This window comes from Desmodus rotundus, chromosome 9 (assembly GCF_022682495.2).
Source record: "Desmodus rotundus isolate HL8 chromosome 9, HLdesRot8A.1, whole genome shotgun sequence".
Classification (NCBI taxonomy): Eukaryota; Metazoa; Chordata; class Mammalia; order Chiroptera; family Phyllostomidae; genus Desmodus; species Desmodus rotundus.
Genome location: NC_071395.1, coordinates 112,196,103 through 112,208,124, shown reverse-complemented (window position 1 = coordinate 112,208,124; position 12,022 = coordinate 112,196,103). Strand labels below are relative to the sequence as shown.

The 12,022-nt window shown below is 61.9% G+C and overlaps 1 long non-coding RNA gene across 1 annotated transcript in view; it reads left to right on the top strand.

The window, feature by feature from the left end:
- LOC128781577 (uncharacterized) overlaps window positions 1-12,022 on the top strand; it is a 128,073-nt gene that overhangs the window by 53,369 nt on the left and 62,682 nt on the right. The window contains exon 2 of the long non-coding RNA XR_008427593.2: window positions 9,601-9,748. This is a non-coding gene — a long non-coding RNA (uncharacterized lncRNA). The remainder of the gene's footprint in view (window positions 1-9,600; window positions 9,749-12,022) is intronic.

Genomic DNA, 12,022 nt, shown 5'->3' with positions numbered 1-12,022 from the left:
CTGGAGCCTAGGGCCGCAGGCTGGTCCGGGGAGGAGGCCTTGCTTGGCCCAGGTGCTGCTGTGAGCCCGGTTTCGGGAAGGAGGAGAGCAAAGCCTGGACCTGGCTCGTTTAGGGTGCCTAGAGGAGGTGTGCGCTGTGTGGAGATGGCCTCCTGGTTTGGGGCGGTTCTAGAACCTTCCTCCTGGGTTGATGTGAAGGCTTAGTGAGGTACCAGGCGCACACGGGGAGCACAGTGCCCAGCAGCACAAGTGGTCACCAGGGCCCCTCTGAGGGCGTCGTGTGAGCTGCCTGGAGTCTCCCAGCACACACTGCGGAAGGTGGGGGCGTCCGCCGGGGCTCCCAGGACAGGCACGGGCTTTGTTCAGAGTCAGGCCCAGCGCAACTCTCTGCTCGCCTGGGTGACTCAGTCAAGGGGGGAGAGAGGGATGTGAGTCCTGGGGGGGACCCTGCGGGCCAGCGGCTGTGCCGTGGCTCCCCAGACTGCCCCTTAGCAATGCTGTGGTGCCATTTTGCCGTGCAGATGGGGTGCCCCCAAGAAGAGTGGGACCTGGCCCTTGGCATGTGTGACGTCATGTGAATCCTGTGTGTGTGACCTGACAGGTAAACTCCCCGTTGAGGTCACAGGTCGCCTCGGGGTCTCCTCGTCCACCTCGCCCTTCCGCCCCGCCCCGTCCCAGGCGGGCAGACCCACTTCCACCGTGGGCCACACCGTGCAGGCCGCACTCTCAGAGCCCTGGGCGCTGGCCAAGGGCCTCCGGGGCAGGGCTTTGTCCCCAGACTGTCTGCGTCCCAGCACAGAACACGGGGCTGTAACACGGATGAATGGGTCACGCGTCAGGCGGCGTGTCAGCCCACAACACACACACACACACACACCGTTTCATCTGCGTGGGTGTCGGAACACCCAGGTTCCTGCGAACACCCCTCCCCCAGAGTCCTGCCCCCTGCATCCTCAGGAGGGTGCCCCACCCCGCCCCAGGCTCCTCGGCTCCCTCTGCTGGCCAAGCAGGGGCCCACGACCTGGTGCCGGTGCTCCAGGGTGACAGTCCTGCAGGAGACTCTGCCCGGGAGGGGCTGAGCAAGTCCAGCATGCGACCCCAGTGAACTTGCCCTCCCCTGCCTCCCCCTCTTGTTGGGGGGCTGCTGCCCCCGGTGCACTTGGGCCTGGGGGGGGTGGAGCGAGGCCTGCCCTTGCCTGGGGCTCGCAGGTGCCCTGCACAGGCCGCCGCCCTCCCTCCCCCATGCCTGGCCAGCTCCGTGACGGGTGCCAGGGAAACGTCCCCACTCTCATCCCCTCCATTAATCACCAGCTCCTGGGGCACCAGCCCCTGTTTAGGAGGCACGGGCAGCTCCGAGGTGAGCACGGCTCTCCCAGCCTCTGCTGTTAATCTGCTCCCCGCGAGACAGGCGACCTCGGCCCGTTAATCACTCGCTGTAATTACAGCCCCGACTCTGCACTGGGAAAGTTAATTGATGCGTCTGGTGGGGGGCTGTGCGCGCCCGCGTCCTTATCCCGTGGCCCCCAAACACCAAGGTCGTGGGATTTAGCGGGACTGATGGCGCATAGAAATGAGCACGCTGTCCGAGGGTGGGGTGGCCGGCTGCCAGCAATGGCCACGCGCCTTGCTGTCTCCCACGTGTCCTGTGTGCTCGGCAGACCAGCTGTGGGAACGCGGCGCGCACTGCAGAGGGCGAGGGCCGGGCTTGGCTGGCCAGAGCTCCCGGGTCCAGAGGTGAGCCCCCCGTAGGCTGGGGGGGGCCACCCGGTCTGCCTGCAGGACAGGCTCAGTGGCTTTTCTGTGGGATCTCTGTCCAGAGCAGGCAGTCCTGCTGCTCTGTCCACTGATGGGACCTTGGCAGGCTGACCGGCCGGCCAGCCTCTGGCCGATCCCCGGCTGTGTGAGGCCAAGTGGGCCCCCCACTGGGGCCTGAGGGTGGTTCTGTGGATGCCCCTTTTACCTGCTCTCCTTGTGAAGTCTGGTTTTCTCCGATTGTCAAAGGGACATGTGCTTGTCAGAAATGATCTAGCAATGCCTCCTTTTCTAGGCTTTTGAGCCCGACAGGATTGGAAGGGATTTGCCGATTAACTAGTGTAGTGCCATCCTTACAGCTGGGGAAACTGAGGCTCGGGGTGGGCCGGAGGGGCCAGCTCAGTGGAAGCCCAGGCTGGGACCTGGGCCCCTGCTCTGACCAGGACGCTCCCCACACTCACTGCCTGGCACTCGAGAAAGGAAGGGGCCGTGCCCGGGTTCCCGCTGACGGTGTGGTGGGGAGGAGGCCCCGTCAGGCTCTGGAGGTCCGAGAAGCCACTCTGCCTCGGGGGCCCGTTGGTGTAAAGGAAGCCAGAGGGAGTTGGCGTCGGGAACTGGGCACAGTGCACAGAAACACACTCAGTACCTAAAGCGCCCGCGTCCTTATCCCATGGCTCCCTCGCTCCCCCTGCGGGCTGCTGGCCACTTCCTGGGGGTGGGGTGGTGCTTCTTAGCCTCTCAGACGGCGTCTCAGCCCTGCACTGGGCCGCAGCAGAACGGTCAGTGCAGAGAATGGACACTGCCTTGCTCCTGCACGCTTGCCGCCCCAGGTCTCCTCTGCTACCCGCTGCTTTGTCCTGCCAAGGCCTGATCCCTGGCCCTGCCCTCAGCTTCCTGACCTGTGACAAACAGGATGGGGTGAGGGACAGGGTCCAGCTCTGTGCCTCTGCCCTCACTGCCCTCGACTCGGCCTCTCTCCCCGTGTCCGGGGTTTGGACGCTGGCTGCTGGCGGGGACGCCCCGTGGGCTGGGGCCACACCGCTGGCATACGGGCTTTTTCCTCGAGAAGCCAGACGACACAGGGAAGCTGAGGATGGGCGGGGACGCAGAGGCCGTCCACGCCAGCACTGCCCCCCTGCCCCCCAGCCCCCGACAGATGGCCACGCAGTGGCTCCTCGCCCGGCCCCGTGGTTTATGATTTAGTGATGTCGGGAGCCAAGGGACATCGGAGAGTCCTGTGCCTTTTCCCTGTCCTCAGAAGGGTCCTACGCCAGTCCCACCAGGCAGGAAACGGGCACCCTTGGTTCCCTCCCACTCCCTCCCTCCTTCCCTCCCTCCTGTCCCATGTGGCTCTGTAGCGCAGCCTCGGGGTGCAGGCACTGGGCAGCATCTGCAGGGAGGCAGGGTCTCTGCCCTGTCCTTCCTCAAATACCTGCTCTCTCTCGGCTCCCTCCTCCATCTGTAGCGTGGGGGCTTCAGAGAGTCTGCCACAAGCATTCATGCGTTTGGTTTGGAGGACAGTGGGACTGGGGGGTGCCTGGGACTGAGTCCACTGTCTGCATCCCCCCAGGGGGTGCGACCTTGGCCGATACTCTCTCAGCCCTGGCTCCCTCGGCCATAAAGCAGGGCCATGGCAGGACGTCCCTTGGTCTGTGGAGTCACAGGAATGTGCAGGCGAAGCATTCGTGCCCCTCCTGATGTCTAGCACACCCTAAGCAGATGGCAGCGATGCTCATTGTCAACCCCTGAGCCTGGCTGAGCGGCCCCGTCACCTCCTCAGCCCACTTAGTCCCAGACGCCTCCAGGCCCCTGGCCTCCTGCCCGTGTGCGGTGTCATGTGGCCCTCCCAGAAGCCCACCCCGGAGGGTACTCGAGGGCGAGCGGTGTGGGGCGGAGGAAGGGCAGCAGGACAGGCACGGGGCAGCCGTGGCTGCTCATCCCACGGGGACTCTGCCAGCCAGGCGAGCACCCCCTGGGGCTCTCCGGTGAAGCGGGGGGGGGGGGGGGGGGGGGGGGGGAGGGAGGGGGCTGGGTCAGGCACACGCCCACCCCTGCCTTGGGTTGGCAGGGTGGCTCCTAAGAGTGACTCCCAGCGACGGGACGGCCAGTTTACAAATGCTCTGTGACAGGCGGTGACGCGCCCAGCTGTAAGTCTGTTGACCGTGAGGCTTCGAGGGACGGGCTCCTGGCGGGGCGTGTGCACCCCCGCAATGCCAGTCAGTAGTTCATGAGGAGAAGGGCACGTTCTGCAGATTCAAGATATTGCATCGCGTCTGCGTCCGTGAAATCGGGGATTCTCTAGAGAGAGGGGGCGGGGCCGGGGGAGCCCTCAGCCCCCGGCCTCTTACAGGGTCCACCGTGTGGCTGTTGGTGACCAGGGGAGTCGGTGGAGAGGGGACTGAGAATCAAGAGTGGCCTGTCCCTGGCGGGTCTAGTTCCCTGGAGCCATTGGACGTCTGTGCGCTGGTGGCTGTGAGGGTTCCCAGGCCGGACAAATGGCCTGAGGGCTGCAGATGCCCCCCGTCTCTGGGGCAGAGCCACCAGGGCCAGCAAGATGAGGGGCCCAGGACAGCACCAGGTGGAGGTATGGCAGGGCCTGGGCCTGCCCCTTACCTGGAGGCTCTGTCTTCGAGGCAGCTGCTATGGGCCAGGCCCTGCTGCCAGCCTGCCGCACAGCTGTGTGTGGCTGCTCAGATGAAGGTGACACTGTTTATTTAGCTCTAACCTGGTTTTAGGTTGTGTTGTCATAACCAGGGAAGATTGACCTCTGAGCCCCAAGGCATGGGCCCAAATAGGAATTGACGTATGGCAAGTGTGCCAGGTGGAACCCCAATGGGCTTGCAGGAAAGGGCTGCAGTCTAGAACTTTCCGTGACAGGTTTTCATGCTTTCCCACTGTCTGAGAGCCCACTCTCGGAGACTCCGAAAACGGTGTGGCCTCGATTCACCAGCGGGCAGAGAGACAGACAGGGCCCTACACTGGCACCCACAGGTCCAGGCGGTGGCTGGCAGACCCTCAGCAACGTGAGGTGTGATGTCACTTCCTGTCTCCAGGGAGGGAGCTGGGCTGAAGGCGGGGAACTGAGGGTTCATGTGATCTGCTGGTGGGGGCCTCTCTGTCCTGGCTTTGCAGGGGGGACGTCCCTGGACGTCACCCAACGTCTCCTGATACAGAGCAAGGACAAGGGGAGAGTCGCGTCCATTAGCTATTGCCGCGTCGCGAACCACCTCCAAAGCCAGCTGCTCACAGCCCGGGCATCTCCCTCCAGGGCCCCCGCGTCTGGCGGCTCTGCTCGGGACTGCTGGGGCTCGGGCAGCTCTGCCCCCGGTGGCCTTCCTCCCGGTGCGGGGACCAGGGTCCAACCAGGCACAGGCAGAGGCACAAGTGGATTAGTGGGGACATCGCAGGCGTCTTCTGGCTGAAGGTTGGAAACAGCTTTCCACCTCCTCTGCCACCTTCTACCGACCACGTGAGTCACAGCGCTGAGCCTGGGCCCCCAGGGTGGGGAAGGGACTCCGCCGCCTCAGGACCAGGCTGGCCGAAAAGTTCGCTTGGTTTTGCCGGACGGTGGCTCCATTGGCGCTTAGTTGTCTTTAACTTCATTCGAAACGGTTTGGTTGGATTGTACTGTGGCAGCTGTCCTATCAGTGTGCATTAAAAAGAAAGAACTTATCCAAATGGGTGAATTTTCGTGTAGCCATTTTAATACTGAAGATGGAAGAAAATACACACCATTTTTGGCATATTATGCTTTATTATTTCAAGAAAGGTAAAAACACAACTGAAATGCAGAAAAAGATCTGTGCCGTGGGAGGAGAAGGTGCTGTGACTGATCGAACGTGTCAGAAGTGTTTGCGAAGTTTCGTGCTGGAGATTTCTCCCCGGACGATGCTCCGCGGTCGGGCAGACCAGTTGAAGTTGATGGCGATCCAATCAAGACATTAATTAAGAACAATCAATGTTATACCATGCAGGAGATAGCCGACATACTCAAAATATCCAAATCAATAAGGTTATTGGCAAAAATGAAAAACGTGCCTTTTATTTTACGGAAAAAAACCATACAGACTTGTGGGCCAAACCGACAGGAACAGCTGCAAAGTCACTGGAAAGAGCGTGAAGCTGGGGAGGGACAGAGTCCCATTTACGCGTGCCGCCGCCATTGGCCCGGAGGGTCGATTCTGCCACCGCTGGGGGTCGTGGAGCCGATGGTGGCCATCGAATATTTCGGGCCCGCCACGGACCAGTCACTGAGCTAGGCCTTCTGTTTGCCTGATCCTCCTTGTCCCTCATAGCAACCCGATGTGAGAGCTATTATTGTCCCAGTTCACGGGGGAGCAGACTGAGGCTGGGAAGGGTTGAGTAAGTCGCCCAGCGATAGGGACAGGGGAGCCAGGATTTCCTGTCGGCGGAGGTATGCTGACCCCCAAGGCCACGCTCCTAGACACCCCACATTTCCGTCTTCACAGCTCTGCCCTCTAGCCCCTGGCCCTGCTCTGGGCCTTCTCCTCCGGTAGGCGGAGGGATGGACTGACCGATGGATGGGTGGACGGATGGATGGGTGGGTGGGTTAGCCTTCCGGCCACTGCTGGTGGACGCCCCCGGGGCAGGTCTCCCGGCCCCGAGTGTGGGATGCCTGCGGTGTCATTTTGCTGATTATTGCTTCTCCCCAGACGTATTGATTGGGCTGCTGTCGCTGACCCTGGCCAATCGAAGGGCTGTGCGGCTGCTTGGTAGCCTTAGGGACGTGGGAGGGGCTTTGACTCAAGACCTACTGCCAGCCCAGGAGGCGGTTTTGTTTTTAATTTAAAAGTTGAGAGTCTTTACACGCTGTGAGGCGCACAGGTCCCAGGAGTTTGGGCCAAGGTACACATCTGTACAGCTGTCACCTGACCAAGGGATGCAGAGCCATTTCTGCAGGAAGTTCCGGGACTCGGCAGCGCCCGGCCAGGGTGACGCGATATAGACAGGCGAACACAGGAGAGGGCCGGGCCAGGTCATCGGCTCGTCCCCCTGCCTCCACGCAGGCCACACTTGGGTCACCAGGAAGGTGTCCATGCCCTTCCCCGTGGCACGTGCTGGCCTCGAGAGCTCCCAGACCCTGGGGGACAGACAGGCATCCAGGCTGACAATCTGTGAGCACCTGCTCCCGCACAGGGGGCCTGAGGTCGGCATCACTGTGCCCGGGTTGTCCAGATAACAGATCGGGAGGCCCTGCCCTGGGTGGGGTTTGCGGCTTGTCCTGCCAGGGAGCCCTCCGCCTCCTGTGCTCAGGGCAGGTGGGGACAGGTGCCCACACAGTGACCCGAGAGCCCGTCTTCTCCCTCATCTGTGCCCGTGGCTCCAGCCACCATGGAGATGGATATTTTTCCAATTCCTGCATTAGTCATCTATTGCTGTGGCGTAGGTTACACCAAAACTTAGTGACTTCAAACAACAATCGTTTATTAGCTCACAATCTCTGGGGTTCAGGCAGGGGCTTAGCGGGGAGCTTTGAGCTCAGCGTCTGTCCCACATCCCTGATGGTGTGGTCATGCGGCTGTTGGTGGGAGCCTCTTATGGCCACGTGGCGTGGCCATCACCCCCTGGGTGAGAAGCAAGGCCAGGCTGCCGAGTCTCTGCTGACCTGACCTCAGACCCAGTGCCATGTTCCGGGGGTTACGCAGACCAGCTCTGGTGTGATGGAGGGGCTGCATCGTGGGACGGGGGTGAGGGTCACACAGGCCACCTGGAGATAGGCTGCCACCAGCCCCAAAGCACACAAGCCCGTCCCCTGAGCCTTGGACACTAGCACCCAGCCACCTGCCAAACACCTCTGGATGCCCCAGGAGCTCTCTGAAGGCACCAGGTTCAAACCTGGACTCAGCCCACCAGCCTTGAAGCAACATCGCGTCCCACAGTGGCCAGTGCGTGTGCGTGCGCACACATACACATACACACACGTGTGGAACATGGATCACACACCACACACTGTAAACCTCGGCACTGCCCAGCATGGGGCCTCCACCTGCCCTGCCCTGTGTGAGCCCCAGCCTCTCATCCCATCACCGGCGGCTGCAGCCGCCCCCCCCCCCCCCCCCCCGCCCGCCGTCTGCATGGACACCAGGGCATCCTGACAGACACTTGCATAGTTTCCTGCTTAAAATCCTTCAGGTGGCCTTTTTAAAAAAAGATTTTATTTATTTATTGACAGAGGGGAAGGAAGGGAGAAAGAGAGGGAGGGAAACATCCATGTGTGGTTGCTTCTCACACGCCCCCTACTGGGGACCCGGCCTGCAACCCAGGCCTGTGCCCTGACTGGGAATTGAACTGGTGACCCTTTGGTTTGCAGGCTGGCTCTCAGTCCACTGAACCACACCAGCCAGGGCTTCAAGTGGCCTTTAAAGGCCTTGGAAGGGCACTCAAGGTGCTTTCTGGCCAGGCCCTGGCTCAGGTGGGGCCCTGCTCAGTGACTGCTTCTCTCCTGGGCTGGTGCTGGGCCTGCTCCCTCCTCTGCAGCCCCTCACCCCCACCGCCTCTGCCTGGTTTCCCCACGTCCTCCGACCACCTCAGGGGCGCTCCACCCTTCATCTGGCGGCTCAGATGTGGTCACTTAGGACTGTCCGCGGCTGCACCGTCCTGGGTGCCGAGAACACCCCTGAGCCACACCAGCGTCCGCCCTGCAGAGCTCGCCATCCCGTGCAAGCCCCGGCCCCACCTTGTGGGCCTTTTCGGTTTATTTGCCATCAGTGGGAGCCCCCAGGGGACAGGTCCACGTGGTGTTTCTCTGTGTCCCCAGTGTCCAGCGTAGGGGGGACTCAGTGGGTGTTTTGTAGGGACAGTGCTTTCCAGAAGGGCCAGAAGGCAGAGTGAGGTGCCCTGCAGGTCCCCGAGCATCCAACGCAGGCCTGGCTCACTGTCCTGGTCGCTGCAGAAACCCGGTGCTGGGGGCGGGGGGGGGGGGGGGGGGTTGGGCAGGGGAGTGGGGGGTGCCTGGGAACGCTGGGAACGATGCCTCGGCGACGTCATTGCCTCTCGAGTTGCTTGAAACCCATGCCGCCTGGTGACTCCCCTGGGCGGCGCTGGGGTTCTCCTGGGTGTGGGGAGCATTTCCGGTTTGGGGCCCGGAGTCCCCGGGCCCCCATTTCAGCTGCATGGCAGGGGTTCCACCCCCAGCTTGAGCCGGGCTCTCGGTAGGGTGGCCGGCCTCGGGGAAAATTGCTTCCCGAGTCCCACGCCTCTGCGCACGAGCTTTCAACACAGCGCCAAGGACACGGATGTCACACAGGGCCCTTCCCATCCAGTTCGGTATGTTGAGTAATGAAGAGCTTCAACAATCCCTAAAGGTGCGCTGTGTCATTAAAACCCACTGGTATTAAAAAAGAGAGAGAGGTAAGCGCAGCTCCAGTGAAATTGTCCCAGACTCCCCCCAGACGCCAGAATAATAAAACCCGAATTATTTCTGCTGGAGTCAGGACTCGTACGGCAGGAGGGGCACTGGGAACGAGGCTGGCTTCTGCAGAGTGGCTTGAGAACGGGAGGAGGAAGCTCATTTACTCGGGATATTATGCGTTCCCTGCCATCTCGAGGGCTGGGGTGGAATGCTCCGTGTCGGGGAAGGGGGAGCAAGCTTGGCTTTGGGGCCCCATTGTAGACTTCAGTGGTGGGGATTAGCTGATGTTTGGGGGAGGCAGAGACGGAGGCAGAATCGGGGTGATGGGGAAGGAGGCGGAGGCCACCGGCACCCCCGGAAGGTGCCTCGGAAGCTGACCTCGCTTCTCTTGTTCTTGAACACGAGTTTTGTGTTCTATGTCGGAAATGGAGGTCTGTGTCAAAGGCATCTAACAGTTTTCTCTCCTTTCCCTTCAGGTCGGCGGAATCTTCCTTCTGTCTCTGAGACCCTGAAGCTTTTCTTGCTGACACCTGCCCCCAGCCACCGTCCACCCCAAGGCAGTCCCAGGAAGAACCCCAGCGGGCCCCCCGCCTCAGGAAAGCAGGCTGCACCTGCCACGGCCAGGTAAGGCCACGAGCCCCCCGCACCTGCCTCGGAGTCTGTGTTTGTGGCGGGGAAGCGTCATGCTGCGGGCTGGCAGGGACATGTTCTGCTGGTGTTAGTTCGCGGGTCATGGTGCTTTGTGGCTTCAGGGGAGAACCGGCAGGTGCCTGGGATGCAGTGGGTGGGATTGTGTGAGCACAGCTGCTCTCTGTGCCCTGAGCCCCTCCGGCCTGACTGTGGAGGAGTGGAGCCGGGAAGGAGGTGGGCCGGGTGCAGGGTCCGCTGACTCGTGCCGGCACAAAAGGCCGGAGAGGCCAAGGAGGGGGCTGGACCTTCCTCTGCACAGTGGGTCCCATGTCCCACTGCCTGGGTTTCCCTGGTGCCCCATGATGCCCTCATCTGGCTCACAGGGACCGGGTTCCTGCCCTGTCCCCACCTCGTGTGCATGGGCCGCACTTCCACTCGGCCACTCACCAACTGGAGTCAGTGGTCGGCTGCCTGGCTGAGGGCCCTGTCTCCTAGAGACTGGCCCACGGGAGTCTCCAGGCCCCTTGCACTTGGGACCGACTATCAGTAAACGCGAGGGTTCCCATGACCTCCTCATTTTCGGTAATTTGCTGACAAGACTGTGGAACTCAGGAAAGCTCTGCACCTGTGATTACGATTTCATCATGAAGGCTACATGTAGGGTGAGGTTGGGGAGGGCTCCGGACGCGGAGCCCTCTCCCTGGAGAGTCGGGACAGGTCGCTGTCCCCACACATACATCCATGTGTCCACCAGCCGCTACAGTTCTCAGCTTCAGGTGACCGGGGTTTTATTGGGCTCTGGCCCATCATGGGCCACGTGACTGAACCCACCTCTAGCCCGCCTCCGCCCCTGGGGGAAGGTGCAGTCACTGCATCACCCCTCCCTTGGACCCACTTGGGGTTCACCCTGAGCCACCTGGTCAGTACAAAGCCAGGTGGCATCAAAGGGATTTGTGATAAATACAAGACACTCCAATCCTCTGGGAATGCCAAAGGTTGTACAGGTCACCTCCCAGGACCCGGGGACAAACACCAGGCACATCCTTTATGACCGGCACCGCGGTGAAGTCCGGCACTGTCCGTTTCCCAGAGCTGGGGGTCTGTGTCCCCCAGGCCTGTGCGCTGGCCCACGTCCGGGCTGAGTGAACGATGCCATTGAGAATTCTGGGCAAAGAGACCAGGGTGCAGGGCGGCTGGAGAAGCTACCGGAAGGCTGGTCTGCTGCTGGGTGGCTGAGCAGGGAGGGGAAGGCGATGGAGGGAGTGATGGGCTGAAGTCAGAAGCCTTAGGCCGGGGAGGGATTTGGGGTTCTGTCTGAGGGATGGTGGGAGCCTCCGGAGAGCACTGCGGTGTCCAGGAAGCAGGCACGTCCCAGGAGAGCTGGGGACCAGTGATGGAGAATCTGCAGGGAGAGCCGGCAGGAGCTTCTGCCCACTGGGGGGCCCTGTCTGCACCCCGTACCACGCAGGACTTTTTGGTGCGGCTCCCCTCACTGCAGAGGTGGCCTTGCTGGCCGGGGGGTCAGTGCAGACAGGGAGGGCTCAGAGGAGGGTGTAGGAGGAAGCAGCCTCCCCCAGGTCAGGGTCCCAGCCCCGCCAACCTCTCTGCCTTGGAAAGCATCCTGTCGATGAGACCCCATTCTAAAGCTCATCCTTTACACATGGATTCCCCTGGGATCTCACTGTATAGTAAATGATGCGTCTTTATCAACTGCTTTACAATTGGCCGTGTCCAGGGGACAGCACGTGACCAAAGCTGGGGCTGCGCCCTTGAGTTGGGCAGAGGGCACCTGGAGGGGTTGTTCTCAGCCCCAACATTGGAGCTCCCCCAGCTCCGCCCTCGGGGAGGGACCCACAAGTGGCACTGGGCGACTTCCCATAAATCACCCCAGGATGAGTGCGCTTCCTGCACCATCCATCACGCCCGGCTCTTGTTTTTAAAAGCTGTTAAACTGGGATCCATCACAGGCACCCTCGGGGCCGAGCTGAAGCCCAGGCTGCCCGCATCAGCGGCGTTGATGTGCCCGGAGCACGAGGCGACCGCCTCCCTCGGGTGGGGGCAGGGCAGTGGGGCTTTATCTCGTTACACCAGAGCTGAGGGGACGAGTCTCTGCCACAGTTGCAACTGGTGCATCCCCGCCACGCCTGGGCGCCCCGGCTGCTGCTGGCGGAACAGGAGACAGACACCCACCGCCGGAGAGGTGCTCTGGGCTCCTTCCTCCCGCCGGGCACCTCGCTGCTTCCTGCACCGGATACTGGGGTTTCGGGC